This window comes from Rana temporaria, chromosome 10 (genome assembly GCF_905171775.1).
Source record: "Rana temporaria chromosome 10, aRanTem1.1, whole genome shotgun sequence".
Taxonomy (NCBI): Eukaryota; Metazoa; Chordata; class Amphibia; order Anura; family Ranidae; genus Rana; species Rana temporaria.
This window is the reverse complement of record NC_053498.1, coordinates 89,146,489-89,173,647: the sequence shown is the minus strand read 5'-3', so window position 1 is coordinate 89,173,647 and position 27,159 is coordinate 89,146,489. Positions and strand designations below refer to the sequence as shown.

General features: G+C 43.2%; 1 protein-coding gene across 1 annotated transcript in view; it reads right to left on the bottom strand.

Moving 5' to 3' along the window:
* EMP3 (epithelial membrane protein 3) overlaps positions 1–25,997 on the bottom strand; it is a 52,995-nt gene extending 26,998 nt beyond the window's left edge. The window contains exon 1 of the mRNA XM_040325675.1: positions 25,829–25,997. The gene's annotated coding sequence lies outside the window, so the exon portion shown is untranslated. The remainder of the gene's footprint in view (positions 1–25,828) is intronic.
* Positions 25,998–27,159: the final 1,162 nt, after the last annotated feature.

Sequence of the window (27,159 nt, the reverse complement as noted above, 5' to 3'; positions counted from 1 at the left end):
TCTGCACATGCTCAGTTTTCAGTGAGTTTCTATGCTGAGCATTTCCTCCCTATCACATCTGAGCAGCCCATGTGACTATAGAGTCACACATGTGGGCGTATACACAGTGGTAAATGACAGCTTACTCCCTCCCTCCTCCTCCATGCCCACTAACCAGCTAAACACAATGGGTGCGGTATATTACATGCGGATTAAAGTGGATGTAAACCCTCCATACACCCAGTGAAGTGAAAAGCCTCAAATGTTACACAGGGATGAACCAAATCTCCCTACATAAGTTTTACATGTATATCTGCTGTCTTCACATTTATATACTGTTTAGAATGTTGAGGTCATGTTAGGAGATTTTCTCTTCCTGGTTAACACAGAGTGTGATGTCTGGGCATACAGCCAATATAGCTAACATTGCTGATTGGAGGAAAGGCACACACCCCCTCTCATCATAGGCAGAGACTCTCAGACCGCGTACACACGGTCGGACAAAACCGATGAGAATGGACCGAGGTTCAGTTTCATCGGTCCAAACCGACCGTGTGTATAGCCCATCGGTCTGTTGTCCTTCAGTCCAAAATTTTAAAACATGCTTTAAAATCGAACCGATGGCCTGCTGCCATAAAGCATCGGTTCAAAACCCGCGCATGCTCAGAATCAAGTCGACGCATGCTTGGAAGCATTGAACTTTGTTTTATTCAGCACGTCGTGTGTTTGACGTCACCGCGTTCTGACCCGATTGGTTTTTGGAACGATGGTGTGTACGCACTTCAGACCATCAGGCCACTTCAGCGGTGAACCGATGGAAATGGCCCGTCGGACCATTCTCATCGGTTTGGAACGACCGTGTGTACGCGGCCTCAGAGGTGTTTTGTAATAGGACCTGCTCCCTGCTCACCTATTTTAGCAACCTCCCTGAACAGAAGATTCAGGCTGCTTTTGTCTAAAGTCAATTTGTCAGGAGTTATTAGGAACAATTCAGGAGAGAGCTATGGGACTTAGCTCATTGAAGAGAGATAACAAAATACTGCAGATATATGTGCCCAGCTCAAATTTCATGAATTGGGTTTACATCCACTTTATTGGAGGCTTCACCTCCCTCTTATTCTAAGACACAGGCTGGAGGGGCATGACACAGCCTGTGACTGGCAGCAATATGTCCACACCATGTTATTTCCACAAAATAATAAAGATTTGATTTAAAATATACCTTTGTATGACAATTTAAAACAGTCTATTGATATTAATTATTTATTTTTATTCTGTATTCCAAAGGCTGCTTTTTTTTTTTAACATGTGACCAGCAGCAGAGGACTAGGAGCTCCTCCTGCTTATGTTTCCCTGAAAACAGGCTGGGAAAAGGGCCGGGTCACAGCTGCATATAACATAGGAAAAAGGTACTTTTTTTTAATTACTGTATTTATTGGCGTATAACACTCACTTTTTTACCCTGAAAATAGAGGGTAAACTGTGCCTGTGTGTTATACGCAGGGGGCTGTGGAAAGTTTTTTCCCTGAAACTTTCCTCTTAAAGTTAGGGTGCGTGTTATACACCTGTGCGTGTTATACGCCGATAAATACGGTAAAATACATTATATTGCCAAAAGTATCGGGACGCCTGCCTTTTCACATGCATTTTAATGGCATCCCAGTCTTAATCCGCAGGGTTCAATATTGGGTTGGACCTCCTTTTGCAGCTATAACAGCTTAGACTCTTCTGAGAAGGCTGTCCACAAGATTTAGGAGTGTGTCTATGGGAATGTTTGACCATTCTTCCAGAAGTGCATTTGTGAGGTCAGGCACTGATATTGGATGAGAAGGCCTGGCTCACAGTCTCCACTCTAATTCATCCCAAAGGTGTTCTATCAGGTTGAGGGCAGGACTCTGTGCAGACCAGTCAAGTTCTTCCACCTCAAACTTACTCATCCACACTATATTGCCAAAAGTATTGGGCCACCCCTTCAAATTATTTGGTGGAGGGGGGATTATGGTGTGGGGTTGTTTTTCAGGGATTGGACTTGGCCCCTTAGTTCCAGTGAAGGGAACTCTTAAGGCATCAGCATACCAAGACATTTTGGACAATTTCCAAAGTTTGGGGATGGCCCCTTCCTGCTCTAACATGACTGCACACCAGTGCACAAAGCAAGGTCCATAAAGACATGAATGAGTGAGTTTGGGGTGGAGAAACTTTGACTGGCCATCACAGAGTCCCGATCTCAACCTGATTGAACACCTTTGGGATGAGTTAGAGCGGAGACTGCCAGCCAGGCCTTCTCATCCACATCAGTGCCTGTGCTTCTGGAAGAATGGTCAAACATTCCCATAGACACACTCCTAAACCTTGTGGACAGCCTTCCCAGAAGAGTTGAAGCTGTTATAGCTACAAAGGGTGGGCCAACTCAATACTAAACCCTACTGACTAAAGCCTGTACACACAAGCAGAATATCGGGAGACATTTGCTGGTTAAAAAAAAACAAAAACGTCCGACATTCTGCTCTGTGTTCTGACCGGACCTGTCAAGTTTTTTTTATCCAACCCGCTGGATTGCAAGAAAAAAAAATGTAGTGTGTACCCGGCTTAAGACTGGGATGCCATTGAAGTTCATGTGTGTGTGTAAAGGTGAAGTAGATATAATGGGTTTGTGCAAATGCCTGAATTCCTGTGCAGTAGTCTCAAAGCAGGGTACTATCACTGAAACGTTAAAGCTGACCATACCATAGTTTTTAAAGAGAGGTGGGATTGTAGGTGTGATCATGTCTCCTTTAGAGCAGCAAATCTTTGAAGCACCCCTCAACCATGCAGGCTTGACTTTGAGGACCTCAGTGCAGAGAGGAAGCAGAAGAATGGTGCATGCAAGAGAATGGTGCATGCATGACTATGGTGCATGCAGGAGAATGATGCATGCAGGAGCTGCTGGTGCCTTACTGAGAACAATGATAATGAAATCAGGTGTTCCAAATTCTATTATTTATATTCTCTCCGCAGAGCATGACAACTGGCATTCATCTACCTACCAGCACAGACATGAGATTGTGAGGCCTCGTACACACGACCGTTTTCCTCGACAAAATCTATCAAGAAACTTGGTGGCAGAGCTTTTTTGCCAAGGAAAACAGTCGTGTGTATGTTTTTCGTCGAGAAAACTGGCGTGGATCTTGACGACAAGTTCTCTTTTTTCTCGTTGGGAGTCTCAATTTCCTCGTCGTGTTTCTCGTTGGGCTGGTTTACGACGAGAAACAAGTTTGTGTGTATGCTTAGAAACCCGTGCATGCTCAGAATAAAGTATGAGACGGGAGCGCACCTTCGGTAAAAGTAGCGTTCGTAATGGAGATAGCACATTCGTCACGCTGTAACAGACTGAAAAGCGCAAATTGTCTCTTACCAAACTTTTACTTAACACGCAGTAACATGAGATTAGCAAAAGCAGCCCCAAGGGTGGTGCCAGTGGAATCAAACTTCCCCTTTATAGTGCCGTCGTACGTGTTGTACGTCACCGCGTTTGAGAACGACAAGAATTTGTCTTGACAGTGTGTACGCAAAGAAAGCTTAACAAGATTCTCGACAAGCCTGACAAGGAACTCGTCGAGGAAAACGATGTTTCTTTTACGACGAGTTTCTCGGTCGTGTGTACGAGACATAATAGGCAGGTCATACACGGGGCAAATTTCTTTCCTGCACCGTCAGGGGAAACCCTCCCACGAGCCATTGGGGTTGATATACAAAAGATAAATAGACTGTGCACTTTGCAAAGTGCAATTTCTCCAGAGCTTAGTAAATGAGTCAAAGCCTTACTGACTTCCATCCTCCAATCACGTGCAAGCAAAAATGCTGTTTTTTTTTTATGTTCCTTGCATGTGATTGGATATTCTTTGCAAAGTGAAGCTTTACCTCATTTGATAAGCTCTGGAGAAACTGCACAGTGCATAGTGCACAGTCTAGTTGCCTTTAGTAAATCAACCCCATTGTGTTCTCCTGGCAGGGAGGTGGGAGAAGCTGTCCTCGCTGGGAGAAGACAGCAGGTTTGGTGTACCCAAGTTAATCGATCAATCAACTTGGAACATTTAGCTTGCCCATACATGGTTCGATCCTTGGCCAATTCCTGCTGAACTAGCCATGATTCGAACCATCTATGGCCAGCCTTAATTCACTAAAGTAAAAAGTAGTAGAAACTCTTGATATAAGGTGAAGTGTGTTCAGTTTGAATATCCAATTATGTTCAAGAGAAATAAAAAATACTTAAATAAACAAGATTTTTGCTTTTTATGTGACTGAATTACTAAAGTGAACACAATCTCGTCTTATTCACTTTGCTAAGTGAAAACTTTCTTTGCCCCTTCCACACTGAGGTGCGTTTAAAGCGGCGTTCCCTTTTTTGAAACCCTCCCCCCCTCCGGTGTCACATTTGGCACCTTTCGGGGGAGGGGGGTGCAGATACCTATCTAAGACAGGTATTTGCACCCACTTTCAGGAATACACTCCTGCGGCAGTCACGACCCTACCCACACCACCTGCTGTCTTCTGGGAAACACACTGTTCCCAGGAGAGAGTGGGGATCAGTAATGGCGCGCCACGCTACTCGCACATGCGCAGTAGGGAACTGGACAGTGAAGCCAAAACGCTTCACTTTCCCGATTCCCTCACGAATACCTATTTCAATTAAGATCAATGAATGCCTTCACACTGGGGGGTGATCGTAAAAAAAGTGCCCCACTAACGCTGCAAAAGTGCTTGAAAAGCTCAGCAAAAACGTCCAATGTTTTATGGGCAGTTTTTCGGTATCCACTACCAAGGAGTCTTTGTCCCCTGGCTGTAGTAAATAACATCTAAAAGCCCATGCTATAGACCAGTGCATATCATCAGTCCTTGAATACTAACTACAGGTCATGGCATCTGGATTCTCTCACACCTACTCTGTATTGGTAAATTATAACATTTCCAAAAATATGGAATGAGACCACATTAGATTGATCACACTTACTAAAGAGTAAAGCTGCCAGTTTTTTTTATTCAACAAGGAAATCTGACCCGATTCCCCCATCCACATATTCAAGGTGGATGGGGGGATCCTCCTGCTGTGTCTTTGTATTCTGATGGAAAACGGAAGACTTCCCATCTGTCAGAATACACAGATCAGCACTGCAGTCTATAACACGCAGTGCTGATTGAGTGGCTGAACTCCGACAAAGCAGTTGAACAAATGTCAACAGATTTCTGCTTAACCACAGTGGCCATACGTTGATTTAAATTTGGCTTATCCCTGCTGAACTGGCTGAATTTCAAACCATGTTTGGCCAGCTGAGGAACAGAGAATGTCTGCTTAGCAATGTGGTTGTTTGCTTAGTTTAGGGCAGGGGTGCCCAACCTTTTGAAGAGCGAGGGCCACTTAAGCAAATTGGTAACTGGTTGCGGGCCACAATGAGCGGAGCAGAAGGATGACAGGTCCGTGACCATGGACACAGCCCACTCTACTCTATGGGCCCTCTAATCCAATCCGATTAGCCAAGACGATAGGGGGCAGATCCCTTTCTATTTTTTTTTTTTTTAGGGAGGCGGGTGTAAACAGACACAAGTCTGTGTCTGTTTACTGCTCCATAGAGGTGAATATTAAGTTTGATTGGGTCGGACCGATCATGTGAAAGGGGCCTAAGGCTGCTTTCACACTGATGCACTGCGATTTGCCCAAACCGCAGGTGCAGCACAGTGCATCTGTGTATTTTTTGCGGGTTAGCTGCACTTTGCCATAAACTTCTATTATATCCTCCAGGTGTGGCGCACTTTCTAAAAGCGCAACAAACCTTCAGGTAATAACAGAAGTCTATGGCTCAGTGCTTGATTCCTCTACCAGTGGCTTCATTTACAAAACGGCTGCTCTGGGATGGCGGTCGGCAAACCGTGATCTGGGCTTGCCAACCTGCTATCCCAGAGCAGGAGGCCGAGGGCCACATCAGAGGGCTCCGCGGGCCACATGTGGCCCCCGGGCCAATGGTTGGGCACCCATGGTTTAGGTAATACAATAAATCTATGTTCAACTCAATCATGTGCAAAAAAAAAAAAAATCCTGTTTTTTTTTTATTTCCCTTGCACATGATTGGAGGATTTAAAATGAACACAGCTTCACCTTATTACGTGCGTTATATACAAGTTCAAAAGGGATCATTCACTTTCCCAACTGAACGGTTTAATATTTTTTTTTTAAATCAACCCCATTATCGTACCCACTGGCATCTGCTCAAGACTGAAGTATTTCTTTTTGGTGGATGGGCCCTTTAACTGAATGCGTGTAATAACTCGCTGCAGATGTAGAGCTATGAAAGTAGAATAGGGGTTATATATATTTTATCGCTTTCTCTGTGGCAGGACCAACATTAAAAAGATGTATGGGAACGACCTTCCTATAGACTTGTGTCACATTACCACTCTTCTCCTCTGTCATTCTGGGCTTACAAGAGCACAGTTGTTGTTGCTATATCCAGTGTTTTCTCTCTCAAACTAGCAAGAATGTTTGCGGGGTCATCAGGGTCTCCAGAGAAGCACTCAAGAATCCCACACAACAGCCTGTTATGGCCACCCAACAGTGACCGGCCATGGGATTATTTTCGGTTGCACTAATTTGGAGCCTGAAAGCTCTGATGGAGGATTCAGCCTGAACATTCACACTTAGGGACGGAAAGCAACAAATGATCTTATTTTCTGGCTTCCTGTGACTTGCACAAAAATGTCCTTGTGTTTTTATGAAAAGCAGATGGGAGTCATCTGACCACACAAAGCATTCCCTCTCTTACCATGTGCTTTCTACGGTTCTGCTCTGAAAACTTCCCATTTAGTAGATTTGATTACGATGGAATAATAAAACTTTCTGCTTCCTTCCTAATTCGTCACAGACAGCAATGCCACTTTCCTTTGCATGTTTCAGACTATAGCTACTGATAGTTTTCACAAATCAGACATACAGGCATCCCTCTCTTTTAAATCGGAGGTTTACCGTATAAAAAAAAAAAAAAATTCTACCATGTCATCCAGCATACTAGCGCGAGCTACAGTATGCCTTTATTTTATTTTTTGCGCCGTACTCACAGTTTAATCCCGTAGTTAAGTTTCAGACTCCCAGCGAGGAGTAGGTGTTCCTATGCAGAGGGGAACATGATTAACGGCCGGCTGTGGCGCGTCACGCTTCCCGAAAATAGCCGAAATAGGACTTGGCTCTTCATGGTGCCTGCGCAGTCAGCTCCTAGTCTGTGCGCAGGCGCTGTATAGCGCCGTGAAGAGCCGAGTCCTACTCCGGCTATTTTCGGGAAGCGTGACGCGCCATAGCTGGCCGTCAATCATGTTACCCTCTGCATAGGAACGCCCATTCCCCGCGGGGAGTCTGAAACTTAACTACGGGATTAAACTGTGAGTACGGCGCAAAAAAATAAAATAAAGGCATACTGTAGCTCACGCTAGTATGCTGGATTTTATGGTAGAAACTTGTTATTTAGGGTGAACCACCGCTTTAAGTACACAATGGGGTTTATTTACTAAAGCTGGAAAGTGCAAAATTAGGCTCACTTCTACAAGAAACCAATGAGCTTCTAACCCCAGCTTGTTCAATAAAGCCTGGTCATAAAACCTGGAAGCTCATTGGTTTCTATGCAGAAGTGAGCCTGATTTTGCACTCTCCAGCGAAAGTACATAAACCCCATTGTATTATCAACCACTTCATTACTGGGCACTTAAACCCCCTTCGTGCCCAGACCAATTTTAAGCTTTCAGCGCTGACGCATTTTGAATGACAATTGCGCGGTCATACAACACTGTACCCAAATTATATTTTTATCATTTTTTTCCCACAAATAGAGCTTTCTTTTGGTGGTATTTGATCATCTCTGCGGTTTTAATTTTTTGCACTATAAACAAAAAAAGACAGACAATTTTGAAAAAAAACCACAATGGGGTAGATTCACATAGAATGGCGTTTCTTTGTGCGGGCGTAACGTATCCTATTTACGTTACGCCTCCGGAACTTTTACAGGCAAGTGCCGTATTCTTAAAAGAAAGTTGCGGCGGCATAGCGTAAATAGGCCGGCGTAAGCCTGCCTAATTCAAATTGTGAAGAGGTGAGCGTGTGTTATGTAAATCAACCCTGACCCGACGTGATTGACGTTTTTCACGAATGGCGCATGCGCCGTCCGTGGAATTTCCCAGTGTGCATTGCTCCAAAGTACGCCGCAAGGACGTATTGGTTTCGACGTGAACGTAAATGACGTCCAGCCCAATTCACAGACGACTTACGCAAACGACGTAAATTTTTCAAATTTCGTCGCGGGAACGACGGCCATACTTAACATTGGTAGGCTGCATATACGCCTCATATAGCAGGGGTAACATTACGCCGGGAAAAGCCTAACGTAAACGGCGTAACTGTACTGCGTCGACACGTTCGTAAATTCGCGTATCTAGCTGATTTACATATTCTAGGCGTAAATCAGAGTACACGCCCCTAGCGGCCAGCGTAAATATGCAGTTAAGATCCGACGGTGTAAGAGACTTAAGCCGGTCACATTTAATAGAAATCCATGCGTAACTGATTCTATGAATCAGGCGCATAGATACGACCGGCCAGACTCAGAGATACGACGGCGTATCTGGAGATACGCTGGCGTATCTGGAGATACGCCGTCGTATCTCCTTTCTGAATCTGGCCCAATATTTTTTACTTTTTGTATTCTTCTACACATTTTTGTTAAAAAAAATTGCAATAAGTGTATATTGATTGGTTTGCGCAAAAGTTATAGCGTCTACAAAATAGGGGATAGATTTATGATTTCTTATATTTTTTTACTTTTTACTAGTAATGGCGGCGATCTGCGATTTTTTTTTGTCAGGCCTGCGATATTGCGGTGGACATATCGGACACTTTTGACACAATTGTGGGACCATTCACATTTATACAGCGATCAGTGCTATATAAATGCACTAATTACTGTATAAATGTGACTGGCAGGGAAGGGGTTAACACTAGGGGATGAGGAAGGGGTTAAATGTATTCCCTGGGTGTGTTCTAACTGTGTGTGGAGGGGGACTGACTGGGGGAGGTGACCGAAGCTGTGTCCCTATGTACAAGAGACACAGCATCGGTCTCCTCTCTCCCTGACAGGACGTGGAGCTCTGTGTTTACACACAGAGCTCCACGTCCCCGCTGTCACCGCCGATCGCGGGTACCTGGCGGACATCGGGGCCGCCAGGCACGTGCATCGGCTTCCCAGCGATGCGCCGGGCACAGTGTTTCCCCGCTGCGCGCGGGGAATGTAGACAACAGGACGTCCAGGGACGTCTTTCGTCTACAGCGCGGATCTCAAGTGGTTAAAAGTGAGGTATGCCTGTATTGTTTACCAACATTCACAAATAGGAAATAAGGACAACATAGGTCACACCCATAGAGTAACTATGAGAGTTGTGTTTCTTTTGATGCAGGTAAGAAGCCATGTTGTGGGGCATTTCTCTAAATCCAGATGAGAATACACTATGGTCTGTGAACTGTTAACAAAGCACCCATAATAGAGGACAGATGGAGAGTAGAAGAAGATGTGACAGCAGACTTTCTCTGCGGTATTCCAGCACAAATAACTTACCAACTATCGTTTCATTGGCTTTAGGTCCCTTTCACACAATCGGACCAATCAGGTCTGCCTGTCAGTTTTTCAGGCGAACCCAACGACCGTGGTGTGCTGGCCAATATGTTCATTCAGGTGCTCTTTAATGTCCAGCTGCTGTGTTTCTGTGTCGCTGCCTTGTTCTGGGGCACACTCCATTGGCGGCCCTAGAACTGTGACTGAGTTGTCACCGACAGCAAACAGTCAACTACCGACGATTGGGGGCCAATAGTATGGCATAGCTCCCAACTGTCGAGGGACTGTCCCTGATTTGGAGCAAAGTCCCTCTGTCCCACATTCCTCCTCATTTGTCCCTCATTTTGGTCTCATCTATAGAGTTGTATATAAAATGCACTTTTTATCTATCAAAAAGTGTTTTCCAGCCCTAAACCTTCCATCTGATTTCTAAATTGCTGCATTTGTAAATCCCAAAAGCCAATATAAAGGAATAGTAGTGGTAAAACAAGCACTTGTGGGTTTAACCTCCCTGGCGGTATGATTATTTCAGATTTTAGATGCTGAAAGCGGTACCATTATTTGCATGGAAATTTGGCGTTTTATACTGTAGGCCTGTAATTCTTAGGAATAACTCACTTAAATCTGACCAAACAAGAATATTGTAATCATCCCGGGTATGGCATTTTTTTAAAAACAAAATTATAAATTATAATATAATAAATAATTATAAATAATTATAACAAATAATAATATAATTATAATAAAAATTATTCAATAATGTAATCAACTCAAAATCACTGAAATTTGCTCAGTTGCAGAATTGTCGCTGTCATTACTTTTATTTTTTTATGAAGAATTTCCCTAAAAATCGCTATCGCACAATTCTGCAAGTGATTATAATTTATTATCGCTGTTTTCTAGCTGCTCTAAAACTATTTTTGACATAAAGGGACACTTTTGGTTGCTATGGACAATCTACAGTTTGCAGGGAGAAAGAACCGTTTTTATTATATAAAAGTACATGTAGGGCACTGGGCAGACCACTAGGGACAAGGGGGGTGTGTAATTTTTACATACAGTACTGTAATCTATAAGATTACAGTATACTGTATGTAATGTGTTTGTTTACGTTTTTGAATTTGGCGCCGTTCTCCGCTCCCGTGCGTCGTAACGTCGCAGGGAACGGAGATCGGCGGCACAGGAGGACACTGTGTGAATCAAGCGAGGTCCCGCTCGCTCACACAGCGCGGTGACAAGGTAAGAAAACACTGCCTGTGGATCCAGCGAGGCGAGTCCGAGTCTGACTCGGGGTTACCGATCCTAGCACAAAAATCGAACCCCCGAGTCAGACTCGGGAATACCGCCAGGAGGGTTAACCAATCTTTTTTTTTTTGCACAATTCTCCTTTAAGGGGGCGTGGCAAGGGGTGTGTCCTATGCCTGCATACTTTTGCTGGTAGGTGTCCCTCATTCCCATCTTAAAAGGTTAAAAGGTTGAGAAGGTATGGTATGGGCTTACAAAGACGTCAGCACTGTGCAACCAATCATAGTGCCACATGACTGGGAGTCCCTCCTACCAGCCGTGGGTGGTGTAGCCCATTTAAAGCGTCAATTTGAAATCTTTATCATGCTTTTAGTTCCATGAGACAATTCTGCCACCAGAACAGCAAGTGATAACTCTCTGCTGGAGACAGAGACAACTATAAAAGCCCATTTATTTAATAGAATGTTTGTTAGAACAGCTGTCAGGTTTATTGCTCTTCATGTCTTCTGTCTTGGTGACACCTACATCCTCTTATTTCTTGCCCCCTGACGTTGCTTAGAGGGTAAATGTCCCCAGTGAGGATACAGACAGCAATAAAAACTTTCTATGGTTATAAAGGCTTATTTGTTTTCCTAAAACAAAAAAAATGTTATACTTATCTGCTCAATTGCACAGAGCAGCCCCTCACCCACTCTCCTGTGGTACCCCACTGGTGTTCTCCACTCCTTCTACTTTGTGAGTGCCGTCATAGCAAGGTGGCTGCTATGGGGGCATTTGTGTGGGTGGGCTCCTGAGCCGGGCTGCTTGCATCCATAGATACAGACAGCATGGCTCAGCCCCCCTCTCCCTGCTCCCTCCTCACAGGACTTGATTGACAGCAGCAGGAGCCAATGTCCTGCCCCCCCCCCCCCCATCCCTGTGTCCTGTGAGGAGAGGCAAAGGGGCACACCTCTGGATTAAGAAAAGTTTCACTGGGATGTTTTTTATCTTATTACAGGGAATGCATTCAAGTAAAAAAGAATTTTAACCGGTCAATGCACAAAACGTTCTCTTCATACAACATATTCCATAATGGAGAAACGGCAACAGCCTTCAGCAGAGACCGAGCTTAGGCAGGGGTGCTGTGTAAGTGGGCCATCCTATTGCTAATCTGTTGCTTGAATCTCAAGGAAAAGTATAGCTTCCCTTGGCTGCCTGCCATGAAGTTATCATCGTGCTTGGCCTGCTAGGAGGCAACATGTGTAGCACACTAGCTACATCTGTTTGGGATCGAATAGCCTTCCTTGCAGCTCCGTGACTCTGAGTATTGAGCAATGGGTGGTTCCCGTCTCTTCTTCTGAGGCCTTCAAAATATACACACATTCCCTCAGTATGACTGGAATGCTAAAATGAGGTTATGTAGCCAGAAATAGTCCCCTCATGCTGAACTAACAGTTTCGAGAATTCCTACGCTCTAACTGGAAAACAGCATTGTTTTAAATGTTTTTAGGTAATTAAGCTTTGACTTCACGCATGGCATGGGGGGGGGGGGGGGGGGGGGTTTTTTTCTCACTTCTTTGTGGCCCTCAGACAGTTTTAAACTGTACATGGCCCCAGCTGTTCTCCAGTCGATAAAGGCTTCACTTCCTTAGATAACTCTGCAGCGGAATACTTCAGGAAATGTTTTATGGCCCCTTTCTTGTCGATAAAATGCTGTATGTTGCAATTTCTGGGGTGAAGTAGGTGTGGCCCTCAGTAGACATATTTCGGCTTCTTGAAGATTTTTGCACTTAATTCTATCCACAGTTTTATTTGAGTTTTACATGCCCTCCTTGTCTTCTTTTCTTACAATGGAAAAGTAGCTAAAATACAGTGCAGGACCTGCCATCTTTACGATGGGGGAATTAGCAACGTTTGCTGCACCGTTATGATGGTGCAGAAAAATGAAAAGTGTGAAATAGAAACTGGTGTGGGTTCCATATCTATTTAACAAAGGGATTGTGACAGTTTTCAACAAAATTAAAGCGAAGGTCCACACAAAAATGGAACCTCAGCTTTTCGAAACCCTCCTCCCCTCCGGTGTCACATTTGCCACCTTTCAGGGGGGAGGGGGTGTTATACAGGTATTTGCACCCACTTTCGGGCATAAACCCACTTTCTACATCACTCCCCCCCGCTGTCTTCTGGGAAACACACAGGTCCCAGAAGAGAGCGGGGACACACAGCACGACTCGCACATGCGCAGTAGGGAATCAGGAAATGAAGCTGCAATGCGATTCCCTCGTGTTGAATGGCGGCATGGAGCACCCGAGAGCCAAGCGATTGCTCGGCTTCGGCTGCCGACATCGCAGACAGGTAAGTGTCCATTTATTAAAAGTCAGCAGCTGCAGTATTTGTAGCTGCTGGCTTTTAATATTTTTTTTTAGGCGGACCTCCACTTTAAGGTGATGGTAAAGCTTTGTGTTTTTCTATTAAAATAACAAACATATCCTCCTATTCTGAGTCCTCCACCAGCCCTCCTGGCTCCTCCCCCCACCAAGTGCCTCCATAGCAAGCCACTTGCTATGGGGGCACTCGTTCATGCCCACTCCCAAGCCCCACTCTGTGTGTCCATAAGACACACAAACCACTGCTTGGCCTGGATCTTCGTTCCCTCCTTACTGGCTGTGATTGACAACAGCCAATGGCTCGCGCTGCTGTATCTGAGCCAATGAGGAGGGAGATGCTGCTCTTGTGCACATTCCTGGATCGAGATCGGGCTCAGATAAGTATAAGGTGGGGGCTGAGGGGGAAGAGCATGCATTAAAGTGATACTGAAGTCTTGTCTTTTTTTGTCGAAAAATAACAAACATGTCATACTTACCTGCTTTGTGTAATGGTTTTGCACAGAGCAACCTGGATCCTCCTCTTCTTGGGTCCTTCTTCGGTGCTCCTGGCCCCTCTTTCCTGCCGAGGTGCCCCCACAGCAAACAGCTTGCTATGGGGGCCACCTGAGCCGAGCTGCAGCTCTGTGTGCCCATTCAGATACAGAGCCGTGGCTTGGCCCCAACCCTTCCATCTCCTGATTGGCTAACTGACTATTGTTGACTTTTATCGTTCTAAGGTAAGTATTTGATAATGTGCTAGTATGCAAACTATACTAGCACATTATGGCATGTCTTACAGGTGTTTTTTTTTCTCCTGCAGTGGTTTACTACCGTTTTAAGATAATTAAAATGATGCTGCCACTACCATGTTTCATGGTGGGGATGGTGTGTTCAGGGCGATGTGCAGTGTTAGTTTTCCACCACACATAGGCCCGGATTCACAGACAGCGGCGCACATTTATGCCGCCGTAGCGTATCTCCCGTACGCTACGCCGACGCAGCGCAGAGAGGCAAGCACTGAATTCACAAAGCCAGTGCTCTCAAAGCTGCGCTGGGTTTCCTAGGTGTAAGCCGGCGTAGGTGGAAGTGGGCGTGAGCCATGCAAATGAGGCGTGACCCATGCAAATGATGGGCCGAGCACCAGACAGATACGTATAACGAACGGCGCATGCGCCGTCCCGTGGATGCATCCCAGTGCGCATGCACAGAATCACGTCGGAACTACTCCCTAAGATACGTTGGATCACTGCCTACGGCGTGAACGTAACCTACGCTCAGCCATATTCACGTCCAATGTAAACTACTGTACGTAAAATACGCCGGCTTGTGTTCCCTGGTGCAGTCATTTGCATGGATGCTGCTGAGTTACACCTCCTTTATGGGGCATAACTTTACGACGTACGTGTAACTTACGCACACTTGCGTCGGGCGCACGTACGTTCGTGAATCGCCGTATCTCCCTCATTTGCATATTTGAATGGAAAATCAATGGGAGCACCAAATGCGTCCAGCGTAAATATGCGCCCACTCTACGCCGGCGTAGGCAAGTTACGTCGGTGGGATGAAGCCTGTTTTTAGGCGTATCTTAGTATGTGGCTCCGGCGCACAGATACGACGGCGCATATTTGCACTTACGCGGCGTATCTGGAGATACGTCGGCGCAAGTGCTTTGTGAATCCGGGCCATAGCGTTTTGTTTTAAAATGTCAAGGGGTAGGAATACTTTTTCAAGGCACTGTAGGTTACTATATTTAAGAAAATGTCTTGTAAAATGGAATACAACTTCCCTCTGTGATGTATTGTATTGTAATGTATTCTTTTGTTTCTGAGCATGCGTAGTTTTGTTCACTCGATTTTTTACAGACCAATACTGTTCCGAATAAATGAAAATTGTTTGTTCTGTTATCATACGATAATTTTTTTTGTCCTTGTCCCTTTAGATGATTTTACATAAACTGTCATGATATGCTTTCAAAATCAGTGTACTAACGATCATACGATCACTCGGTATCAAGCGGTATTTTTCATCCAATTTTCTCATTGAGTATACTAGGCATAAGTCATCATTCAGATAGCCTTAATAAAACACATATACAAGTGTCTTTTAACCACTTCCTTACTGGGCACTTAAACCCCTTCCTGACCAGAGGACTTTTTGCGATTCGGCACTGCGTCGCTTTAACTGACAATTGCGCGACGTGGCTCCCAAACAAAATTAACGTCCTTTTTTCCCCACAAATAGAGCTTTCTTTTGGTGGTATTTGATCACCTCTGCGGTTTTTATTTTTTGCGCTATAAACAAAAATAGAGCGACAATTTTGACAAAAAAATAAAATAAAATAAAATAAAATAAAATATTTTTACTTTGTTGCTATAATAAATAGCTACATTTTTTTTTTTACGTTTTTTTTTATCCTCAGTCTAGGCCGATACGTATTTTACGTTTTTTTTTTTTTTTTTTACTAGAAATGGCGGCGATCTGCGATTTTTATTGGGACTGCGACGTTATGGCGGACACATCGGACACTTTTGACACATTTTTGGCACCATTCACATTTATACTGCAATCAGTGCTATAAATATGCACTAATTACTGTATAAATGTGACTGGCAGGGAAGGGGTTAACACTAGGGGGTGAGGAAGGGGTTAAATGTGTACCCTAATTAGTGTTCTAACTGTGGGGGAGGGGGGGTGACTGGGGGGGGTGACCGATCTGTGTCTCTATGTACAAGAGACACAGATCCGTCTCCTCTCTCCCCTGACAGCACCGCTGTCTGCGAAAGCCGGGAATGAGAGATGATCTCATATGTAAACATATGAGATCATCTCTCATTGGCCGCACAGATCGCCTAGGAAACGGCCGCTCCGATTGGCCGTTCACGGCGATCTGTGACTGGCTGTGTCCAAGGGACACGGCCAGCACAGCAGTTCCCCGCTGCGCGCTCGGGAGCGCGCGCGGGGAACGTGCAAAGGGGAGGCCGTAAAAAGACGGCCTGTTAGAGATTGGGAGCCGCGCTGAGGCCGTACAAAGTCGTACGGCCGTCAGCAAGTGGTTAATAACGGATATGAGAGCAGCTGCATTGTTTTCAATGGAGCCACTCGCACAGGTGCATAAACATGAACTGCATTCAGATCCATAACACAGAATCCAAAAATCTGCATCTAAGAACATGCAAGTTGCGTGCTTACGTGAATAAAAAAAAAACAGAATTACACACCCCCGCTCCGCCGCGCCTACTAGCATAAGGAGGGTTGTATTTTTATCCATTATCTGTGCCCCTTTCTGATGATCATGTGCTGGTCGGAGCGGAGGGAATATTTCTTCAGTTTTGCTTGCATGTTCTTCTGCCTTGGCTCAAATCGGCCAGCCACCTGCCTATCTCCTTGCCTTCCCTGGCGGAGTGATCTTCCTCCGCTCCCCACCCAGTAGTAGCCGGGGTAAGACTTGAGAGGCTGTGAGGTGGGCGGCGATGGGCAGAGAGTCGCTGATTGTTGCCTTTACTAATAAAAAAAAATATGTCCCCGGATTTCACTTTAAAAATCTGGTCACCTTAGTCTATACACATATAAACACATCTATAAACAAGTATTTTACTGATCATTACACGGGAACTTTTCTCCTAGAAAACACACATGTAATAACTTCAGTAACATTTTTACGGCCTTGTGAATGGAGCCTTGAAAATAAAGGTTTCTGTAAGTACTGCTGCAATGTTCATATGACATATAACTTTCAGGATGCACTTTGTGGTTTTTAAGAACTTCATGTAAGGAGGAGCTGTTTATTTTGTTGCCCTTGGTTAAAAATAAAAACAAATTGCTGAATAAATCTACTGTTACAAGCACAGCATAAAAAAAATACAATATCCTTGGGCGAGCAATTCTAACAGATCATATACACAACTTTCTGAAAAGTTCATAAACAAGCGACAAAGGCTAAAAAAAGTAATTGCATTGCATTTCCAGCCAGAACTTTATTTTTAAATTTGCATAGAGTAGGTTAGAGTTAGAACTCAATCAACTTGAAATGTTTTTCAAAAAAAGAACTTACTCATTGGTTATATTGTCGCATCCGGGTTTGATAAAAAAAAAGTCCACCATTGGAAAAACTGCTGGCTTGTTCTGTTTCAGAGGTTTAAAAGTAATGAAGCCCAGGGAAGGCTTGCATAGCCTGGGTTAAAGTGGTTGTAAACCCTCTAGTTCAACTTTAGGCCATTGTAATCTGCACTGATAATGCTGCTGATCAGTGCGTGCGCAGTCCGTCAATCGATTCACAGCATGCTAATGTGTGCCGTTTCCGTGTCAATAGCATTATTTTCCCTGTTAATGGCACAGCACGCGAGCCTCGCGATACTGTGGCTTCCCCCATCTGCTTCCTGCTACTGTGAGACGTCACACGGGGAGTGAACATACAAACAAGCAACTCAAGATGGAGGCTTGGATAGCATGCGATCGCGCATGCGCAAGATTTCAGCTGGAGACCAAAGGAAAGGCGGAAATGATGTCCACGACAGACAGCAAAAAGAGTCCAGGAAGTGGATATAATTTCCAAAGCGAGAAAACGTAAATGCAAAGCTCTTTTTAACTACCTATACAAGTGTGAGGGATGCAAATAATGAATTATTGGATAATATTTAAAAAAAAAGCACAAAAATTCTGAGTTTACTTCCTCTTTAAGGTCTTAAACCTTGACCTTTCTTCGGCTCTGTGTCTACCATAATGTACACAAGGGATCTGTGAATGTCTCGACCCAAGAAAACAATTACAAACTTCAAGATGGTACCGAACGCCTGCCCTATTACATACATTTAATCCATCCCTGTCCAATCGTTGCTGGCACTGTCTTCAGGAAGTAGGTATAATATTACACGTATGGTGGGATTGTCCCCTTGCCTTAACCCTTTTGGTCTGAAGTACATATGGAGATTTCCAGAGTAACGTCCTACACACTAGGCTACTCCATGGAGCAATACTTACTACATCATACCTCACTCCCTTCTAAGGTATACTTTAAATTGCTTGTCGTGCACATGAAGAACATGGCCAAAAGGTGCGTTCCCGTTCATTGGGGTTCCACCCAGATGCAGTGAGGTTATTAGTGTTTTCGGAAGAAGACCAGCAATGGCAGCCCACATGTTTCCTTCATAAGAGTTTTAATAGAGTATTTTTAATTTCACCTGTCATATTGATAGGAAATTATGGCAAATCTCTTCAACAGGAACATTAAGTTTTAGTATTAATTTGAATAAGCTTTAGGGTCTTTAGGGTATTATAATTAGAATAAGCTTTAGGGTCTTTAGGGTATTATAATTAGAATAAGCTATTGGGAATTTAATGCAATCTGTATCCTTGCTGGGAAGATTTCCCCTCGCTTTCTGCTTCAAAGATGTGTCAATGGAAATGGTGGAAAATGCTCCTAATGGGGGGCACAGACAGCAGTAAATACTTTGTGTAATAGGTCAAAGAGAGTGCCAAATGTCATTAGGAGTCCAAACTTTGAATTGTTCATCTGTTAAAACATGAAGAGCAAAAAACATCCAACGTGGTTTAGGGGGCCACACAATTCCTCTTCATCAGGACTATGTGAAATGACAGACTTTACGATAGACTCAAAAGTACTCTTAAGCCGACTGATCTGCAGAAAGAGGATGTTATACACAACAGTCAAAGCTGGTGTTCATAGGAGAAGCGACAAGGGACCTCCTAAGGATTTTACACTTGAACTTCTAAAGCCTCGTACACACAACCGAGGAACTCAACGGGCGAAACACATTGTTTTCCTCGTCGAGTTCCTTGTTAGGCTTGTCGAGGAACTCAACAAGCTTGCTTTGCGTACACACTGTCAAGCCAAAATCTCCTCGTTCTCAAACGCGGTGACATACAACACATACAACGACAGGGGAAGTTCGATTCCACTGGCTAAACTCTTGGGGCTGCTTTTGCTAATCTCATGTGTTTGCGTGTTAAGTAAACGTTTGTTAAGAGACGATTTGCACTTTTCAGTCTGTTACAGCTTGAAAAATGTGTTATCTCCATTACAAATGCTACTTTTACTCCCGTCTCATACTTTATTCTGAGCAAGCGTGGGTTTCTTAGCATACACACGCTCGAGTTTCTCGTCGAAAACCAGCCCGACGAGGAACTTGACGAGCCAATTTGAGACTCCCGTCGAGGAAATAGAGAACTTGCTCTCTTTTTGGCTCGTCAAGTTTCTCGACAGTTTCCTCGACGAAAATGTACACACGACCGGTTTCCTCGGCAAAAAAATATCTCCCAGCAAGTTTCTTGATGGTTTTTGCTGGTTTATTTTCACTGTAAACCCCAGGCCTTGGCAGCTTCCCTCCCACTAATACTAGATTTTTTTTTCTTTCCACTGTCACTGGGGCATATTTTCCTACCCCAGAACACCAAGGCCATAGCATTCGTCCTCTCAATAACACCAGTATACAGGCATTTTTCCGTCCAGCGATGACTAAATGGCTTGCACCAAATCTTTAAAGGCCCAAACCTCCACATTCCTTCTAGGCGCAGGGATGGATGGAGGGGGCTCTATACTGTAGCTATTATTTTTAGATCCCATGTTGGCTGCTGGAATGTGGCTGCAGCACTGCATATGTTTGAACAGATGTAGGCCTATGTGTATTACAATGATTTGTCCTTGAGTTTACCAAAACCTGATCACCAGTTCCCAGAATCCATCAGTTATTTTACCATTTAGGGCCGTTGGTAGGCATGCAACACCTGGATAGTGCTAAGCATGTAACAGATACATAATCTATGTAATGATATAACGTACCATTGTTTTTCTCAGCACTATGAGGGCTTCTCAGGGGCTCTCACATTTATCTGCCATATCATCTCTTTGACCTCCTGATGCATACATGGGTAATGTGGTGGTAGTGCTTGTGACAGGAGAGATTTCACTTGCAGCAATGTGTCCCTTGTGTTGTCACAAAGCCTGAGATAGCTTTACTTTGAAGTCATAGATGTAAATTATATTGTTCATGACATATTTCCTTGTTTTGTTATTGATGTTTTGTTGTTGCATTTAAAGTGGATGTAAACCCAAAAAATGTATTTAATTTTTTTTGATGTCACAATGTAGAGAATAAGATTTCCTATCATCTGTGCCCAGTCTTGCCACACAGAGTTAATCCAGCTCTGAGCAATCCACTTTTATTGTTCAGTGAAAATTAACAGACTTCCAGATAAAAACCTGTCTAAATAAAAAGTCCTTTCCGTCCCCTTGCTTCGAGTGACAGGGTTTTTACATATCTTGTGCACTAGCTTGGACACATGCACATTCCTGGATGTTTATCATAATATGGGGGGTGATTCACAGTTCATTGTGAGAGGTAATGTAATTCACTCAAAGCAAGGGAACGGAAAGGACTTTTTATTTAGACAGGTTTTTATCTGGAAGTCTGTTAATTTTCACTGAACAATAAAAGAGGATTGCTCAGAGCTGGATTAACTCTGTGTGGCAAGACTGGGCACAGATGATATGAAATCTTATTCTCTATATTGTGACATCAAAAAAATAAATAAAAAAATTACAAATTTAAAAGTTTACATCCACTTTAAGCAGTGCGACACTATATTGTATTGCTATTTAAAGGAGAAGTCCAGCCTGAGCTTTTTAGTCTGGGCTTCTCCTATGGATCACAGGAGTGCAATTCGTTTTGCACTCCTGTGACCCGTTTTCAGCGGAGAGCGGTCTGAAGTCTGCTCTCTGCTGACGTCACTGGTATCAGTCAAGGCAGCACGTCATCCCAACTTCCGAAGTCTATAATTAACAAAAGGGTTTCACCAAAAAAAGGCAAGAATGTTGCAAAAATCCTGTTAATACATATGTAGAAAGAAGCCCTCCATAAAGGGTTGGGACGTTTGAGGCAACAGATTATAAGATTCAAAAATGATGTATGTGTAAATATATCTAAATAATTTATTCAATTTGTATTAAAAACTCAATAAGTGCATACATCACCATAATCGACTGATTAAAGTGGTTGTAAACCCTTCCCCAGGGCCGCATTCCAGACAAGGCCAACAAGGCCAGGCCTCGGGGCGGCAGAGGCTGCAGGGGCGGCACTGCGGCTGAGAGGAGAGGACACTTTCACTTTCATTTCTGGAGTTCCCCCCTGTCATGTCACGGACGGTGAGAGGAGAGAAAACAGAGGGAAGAGGAGGTGAGATGGCTCTCAATGTAATTTTCGGCAGCAGCAACCCCCCCCCCCGGTTCTCAATGTCATTTTGTCAGACCCCCCAATGCTCAATGTCACCCCCCTGCTTCTTAATTTTCGTCAGCAGCACCCCCCGCCTCTCAATGTCATATTCGGCAGCAAACCCCCCCCCCCTCCTTCGTATGTTGCCGAAAAAGTCCCTGGCGGATAATGTCCCCCCTGTACTGCAAAGGTGGGGAGCGGCATTGAAGGACCCGGCCTTGGGGAAAGGGAGTAAATCCGGGCCTGCCCTTCCCCACAACTTTATTCCATGTAAATCAGCATAAAAATCCCTAATAAACACTGCTTGTAGATATATCCTTACTTGCTTAGTATTGTTGTAATCCTTTTTTATTCTTTAGAATGACGTCACTGGAGCATGCCCAGATCTCCCCTGATTTACGGCACACTCTGTTTGCTTGTCTATCTATTATCAGACTTTCTATGGCACAACATTGAAATCCCACAAGACCGCATAATCACTCAGAGCTTTCACCTACACCCCATGTGACCATGTGACATCACATGGAGTGTAAACCTGGGCAACGGACTGCATTACTGCAGTCTTATCAGCTGAAACTGATAAGATTGACATAGGCAAACACTAGATAATTGGCACAAGTAAATACTATGAAATTAAACAAGTTGGCTATGAACAGGGAAGCAGGGTTGCCATAGAAACGTTGGATTGAGAAGGAGGCTTGGTTAACAGTACAGGAAGTGCTCAATGTAAGAGCGGAAATACCCTCTAGTGTGGACTCAGAAAACAATACTTAAGATGGCACTGCCTTACCCCTGGAAACAAGTTTTTTTTAAAGTTTCTTTAAACAGTAAGTAATATGCGATTTGGGCTGGATTACAGTGGCTATAGATTGATAATTACTTAATATAATGGACTAAATGGAAAGAAGTATCAGAGTGGGGGAGTTTACTTCCTCGTTAAGAACAATATCAAGTACAATGAATACAATATGACAATGAATGAGTCTCCTATGTAGAAATTAATGCCGACGCGTTTCAGGATCCTGTCCTTTCTTCAGGGGCATTCCTTTATGGAGAACAATATACAAAGAACATGAAATGACCATTGTTGAGAATGGAAAAGAAAAACAAACCCACCATCTATCCAAACGCATAGAATCATCACTGTCAAATCTGAGTAAATATAAACTATAATCAAAGAGACATTGCTCACTGCTGTCTACAAGGTGAGAATATAGTCAAAAATCTCCAATCATCGGACTGAGGTAACCCTAAATATCCAGATTACATTTTGCACTAGATAGTAGTAATATACAAGATGCAGTTGTATTGAGACACCAGGTGCCAAGTGTTCAACTTGAGGATAGTCACATATTCACATAGATAGCATCAGTCAAAGGGAGTGATAGTGCCCAAGAGATTTCTACAGATTCAGAAGAAAAAAAGAAAAAAGGGAAAAACAAAGCAGAAAGGTATAAGAAGGTATATGATCACAACTGGATAGCTGGTTAGTACACAGTATTTTAGTTCAGGTGAATTAACATCTGCCAATCCCTGAGTCACAGTTTCTGTAGAAATCTTTTGGGCACTATCATTCCCTTTGACTGATGCTAGCTATGTGAATATGTGACTATCCTTGAGTTGAATACTTGGCACCTGGTGTCTCAATACAACTGCAGATCTTGTATATATTTACCATCTAGTGCAAACTGTAATCTGGATTCTCAGGATTGTCTCAGTCTGATGATTGGAGATTTTTGACTATATTCTCGCCTTGCAGACAGCAGTGAGCAATGTCTCTTTGAATATAGTTTATATTTACTCAGATATGACAGTGATGATACTATGCATTTGGATAGATGGTGGGTTTGTTTTTCTTTTCCATTCTCAACGATGCTTATTTTATGTTCTTTGTATTCATGTCCTCAGCGATATTTTGTTCTTTGTTATAGATGTACATTGCTCTCCCTAAAGGAATGCCCCTGAAGAAAGGACAAGATCCTGAAATGCGTCGGGCTTAATTTCTACATAGGAGACTCATTCATTGTCATATTATATTTATTGTACTTGATATTGTTCTTAATTAGTCGATTATGGTGATGTACTCACTTATTGACTTTTTAATACAAATTTAATAAATGACTTTAGTTATATTTAAACTTCCGAAGTCTGGATCCGCCAGCTCCCTTGACTGATGGCAGTCTCAGCGAGCCGCTCCCGGCAGGTACTTCTCGTATCCTAGCAGTGCCCTGTCCTGGAGCTGGTATCTCCCCTGTGCATGCGGCCTTCTCATTGGTACATTTCTGGTCACATGATGGTATGAAGTGTGCGGCTTGTCAGTACAGTACGTGCTGGTATTCAGAAAGGCTGGTGATTAGGTGCCCCAAGACATGAGTAGCGGGGGCTAATTGTAGCATTAAGGCCCAAGACACGCAGTAAGATATGAGGTCAACATGCCCCCCAAGGCTCAATGGTAGCGATGTCACGGAGAAGCACACAGTACATGCCCAGTGCCAGGAGGTGACAGTACACAGTAACACCAAAAAGCCTGCCAATACCCAGGAGCAAAACTAGTACAATTTGTATTTTCTTTTCAGCCTTTCTTGCACTATAAACACGTTTGGAATACAAAAATTAAATTTCTGATCTGACACACAGGATTTTAAAAAGAGGCAAAGGAATTTTGTTAGTGGGCAGTGCTTAAACCGATAGTCCACCCACATTTTACCCCTTTGCATGATGACTAGGTTCTTCTTTTTCCATAAGATGTGTTTGTTACCATGGAGAAAATATTCAAATTATTGTACACACAGCGTCACTTTGGTTACTGGAGGTAAGCAGTAAATAAATGCATTATACATCATACTAAGAAAAAAGGAATTATATCTTCTGTTTTAAATAGGAAATGTTATCTCACCATGAATTAACACCAATTAAATGTGCCCGTACCCATAGTGCCATATACCCAGAAATCACTTCTACTGAATTATACATCACAGTCCACAAATCACAAATTTGCTAAACGCCTACATGACCCGCCATATCACATTCTAAATAACGGATCTTTTTCTGTTACATGGAAAATCTAGCTAACTTCTGCAGAGCAGATATTTCAGTCTAACCGTTCTTTTTACACAAAGACACTTCCACAGCTGCATATGGAACACAACAATCAGGACTATTAAGGAAGGAAAGAATTTTTTTCATCTAAAATGTGAGCCACATGCAGGGCGAAATCTGTTACTGGTGAAGTCTATTTCATGCATCCCCCTACATACCGGGGCCCCTCATCCTAGACTATGTCCAACATCTGTCTCTTTTTACTCTTCGAGGAAGAAACAGAAAAAAAAAAGAGGAGAGCAAAGCAGATTCTAGATCACCATTTCATCCTTAGTTTTCCCATTTTCAAATCAGTAGGTGTTTGATTTTAAATAGTTCACTTTTTCTCATTATAATAGGAAAAGTTGAGGGACAAGATTAAGATACACTAGTATTTAATTTAGATATAATCTATCATCCCTTATTCTGTGTAATCTCTGTTCTTTACATGGCGACTGCATGATAAATACACAATTCATGTGGTCCTTAATGCAGGATGCACTGTGGGTGTATGCAGACTAACAGTGCATCGTGCCTTCGGGAATATGTGAACATGTACTCATCATGCAATCTTCAAAATACTTAGTTGTAAATGTATTATCCAGAAGTGGTCCATTCAATGAGGCTGTGTTACTAAAGGAATTAAGGATCCTGACTCAGTTTACTAAAGGAGTTGAGAATTTTCATTCAATTTACTATAGGAGTTGAGAATCTTCATTCAATTTACTAAGGGAGTTTAGAATCTTTACTCAGTTTACTAAAGGAGTTAAGACTCTCCACTCAGTTTACTACAGTATAGGAGTTGAGAATATTCACTCAATTTACTATAGGATTTGAGAATCTTCATTCGATTTACTAAGGGAGTTTAGAATCTTTACTCAGTTTACTAAAGGAGTTAAGACTCTCCACTCAGTTTACTACAGTATAGAAGTTCAGAATATTCACTCAATTTACTATAGGATTTGAGAATCTTCACTCAATTTACTATATAAAATGTGTGAAGATTAACTTTAATTATGCAAGCATGTAAAAAGCAAATTGCTATTTATTTATTTAATCTTCTCATGATTAGTTATTCAGAGTAACCACAGCTATCATTCTCTACTCCAATGTGTAATTTTTACAATTTAACCTATATGTAGTCTATAGCTGTTTTACAAATAATACAAGTGTAATAAAATAAATTCATATTCTCAGCTCCATCAAAGTGATGTTTCTGCAGCCTGAAATAGCTTGCCAAGGTTAACTTTCATCTGTAGTCCTCCTGCAAATATGGGGATAGCTTGCTATGTGTAGTTCACACTAGTAAAAATGCAGCAAGAATAAAACAACTCACCGTTTCTAAGTAAAAAGCGTATAAATAGTCCTCTTGAAAGAGATGCTTTTCTTGCACACCCCGCCTGTGTCTGTAGACCTCTGTTCACTTACAAGTGATGCCTGAGAGCGAGTTTACACAAAGTTGTTTGCACTAAGGCACTCCTCCCTTCTCCAAAACTTGAGGAGACCTATACCCTCCCTCCCCACACCCTTCTCAACCACACGTCAAAGAGAACTTTGCTGAGCATATTAATCACATCTCCCCCCCCCCCCCCCCCTTCTAACACCACCACCCTTCCCCTTTCTAGAACTGGGCAGTTCTCCAGGACTCACTTTCTACAACTGTCTTTGCAGACAGATGTTTTCATTTAACTTAAAAAGTGCATGCAGTTAAGACAGCACATCATTCTAAGCATTAAACCTTGTGGTTGTGTAATGTTTGTATGCCTACCTTAGACATACTAGGTTATATTTGTTACACAAGCCTAATCGCAAATACTTGCGACTTTTTATTTGATCATTTTATACACTTTTAATAATTTTGTTATACAGTCATGAAAGTAAATATTGAGGATGCTAGAGGTGGAGTTATTTATTTTATTTCTATTAAACCGAAATTGAGACTCAACATGTTACGTGCTTTGAGTTACATGATTTCTTTTCCCAAACTGACTACTGTAATTTCCGACGTATAAGACGACTGGGCGTATAAGACGACCCCCTAATTTTCCAGGAAAAATGTTGGTTTTGGGATACAGTATACTCACTGTATAAGACTACCCCCTTCTTACTAGTCTTTCTGGAAGCTGAGGGGTAGCCAGAACCGCTGACAGAAACAGGCTTTTTCAAATCTCACTGTGCCATTACATTACATTCCTCACTGTGCCATTACATTACATGCCCCCACTGTGCCATCACTTGGCCCAACTGTGCCATCACTTGCCCCTCACTGTGCCATCACTTGCCCCTCACTGTGCCCTCACTTGCCCCTCACTGTGCCATCACTTTCCCCTCACTGTACCATCACTTTCCCCTCACTGTGCCATCACTTGCCCCTCACTGTGCCATCACTTGCCCCCTCTCTGTGCCATCACTTGCCCCCTCTCTGTGCCATCACTTGCCCCTCTCTGTGCCTGAACTTGCCCCCACTGTGCCTGAACTTGCCCCCACTGTGCAATCACTGCAAACACTCACTTTTTTTCTGAATAGCAGGCGGTGACAGTCTCCGTGCTGCGAGCATCAATGATTTAAAAGACGCGCCTTCTCCTCAGACTGTCCTGTGTTAGGCGGAACACAAATTTTCCCAGCAGCGCCTCTGTTCTGTGTTCCGCCTATCACAGACGTCTTCTC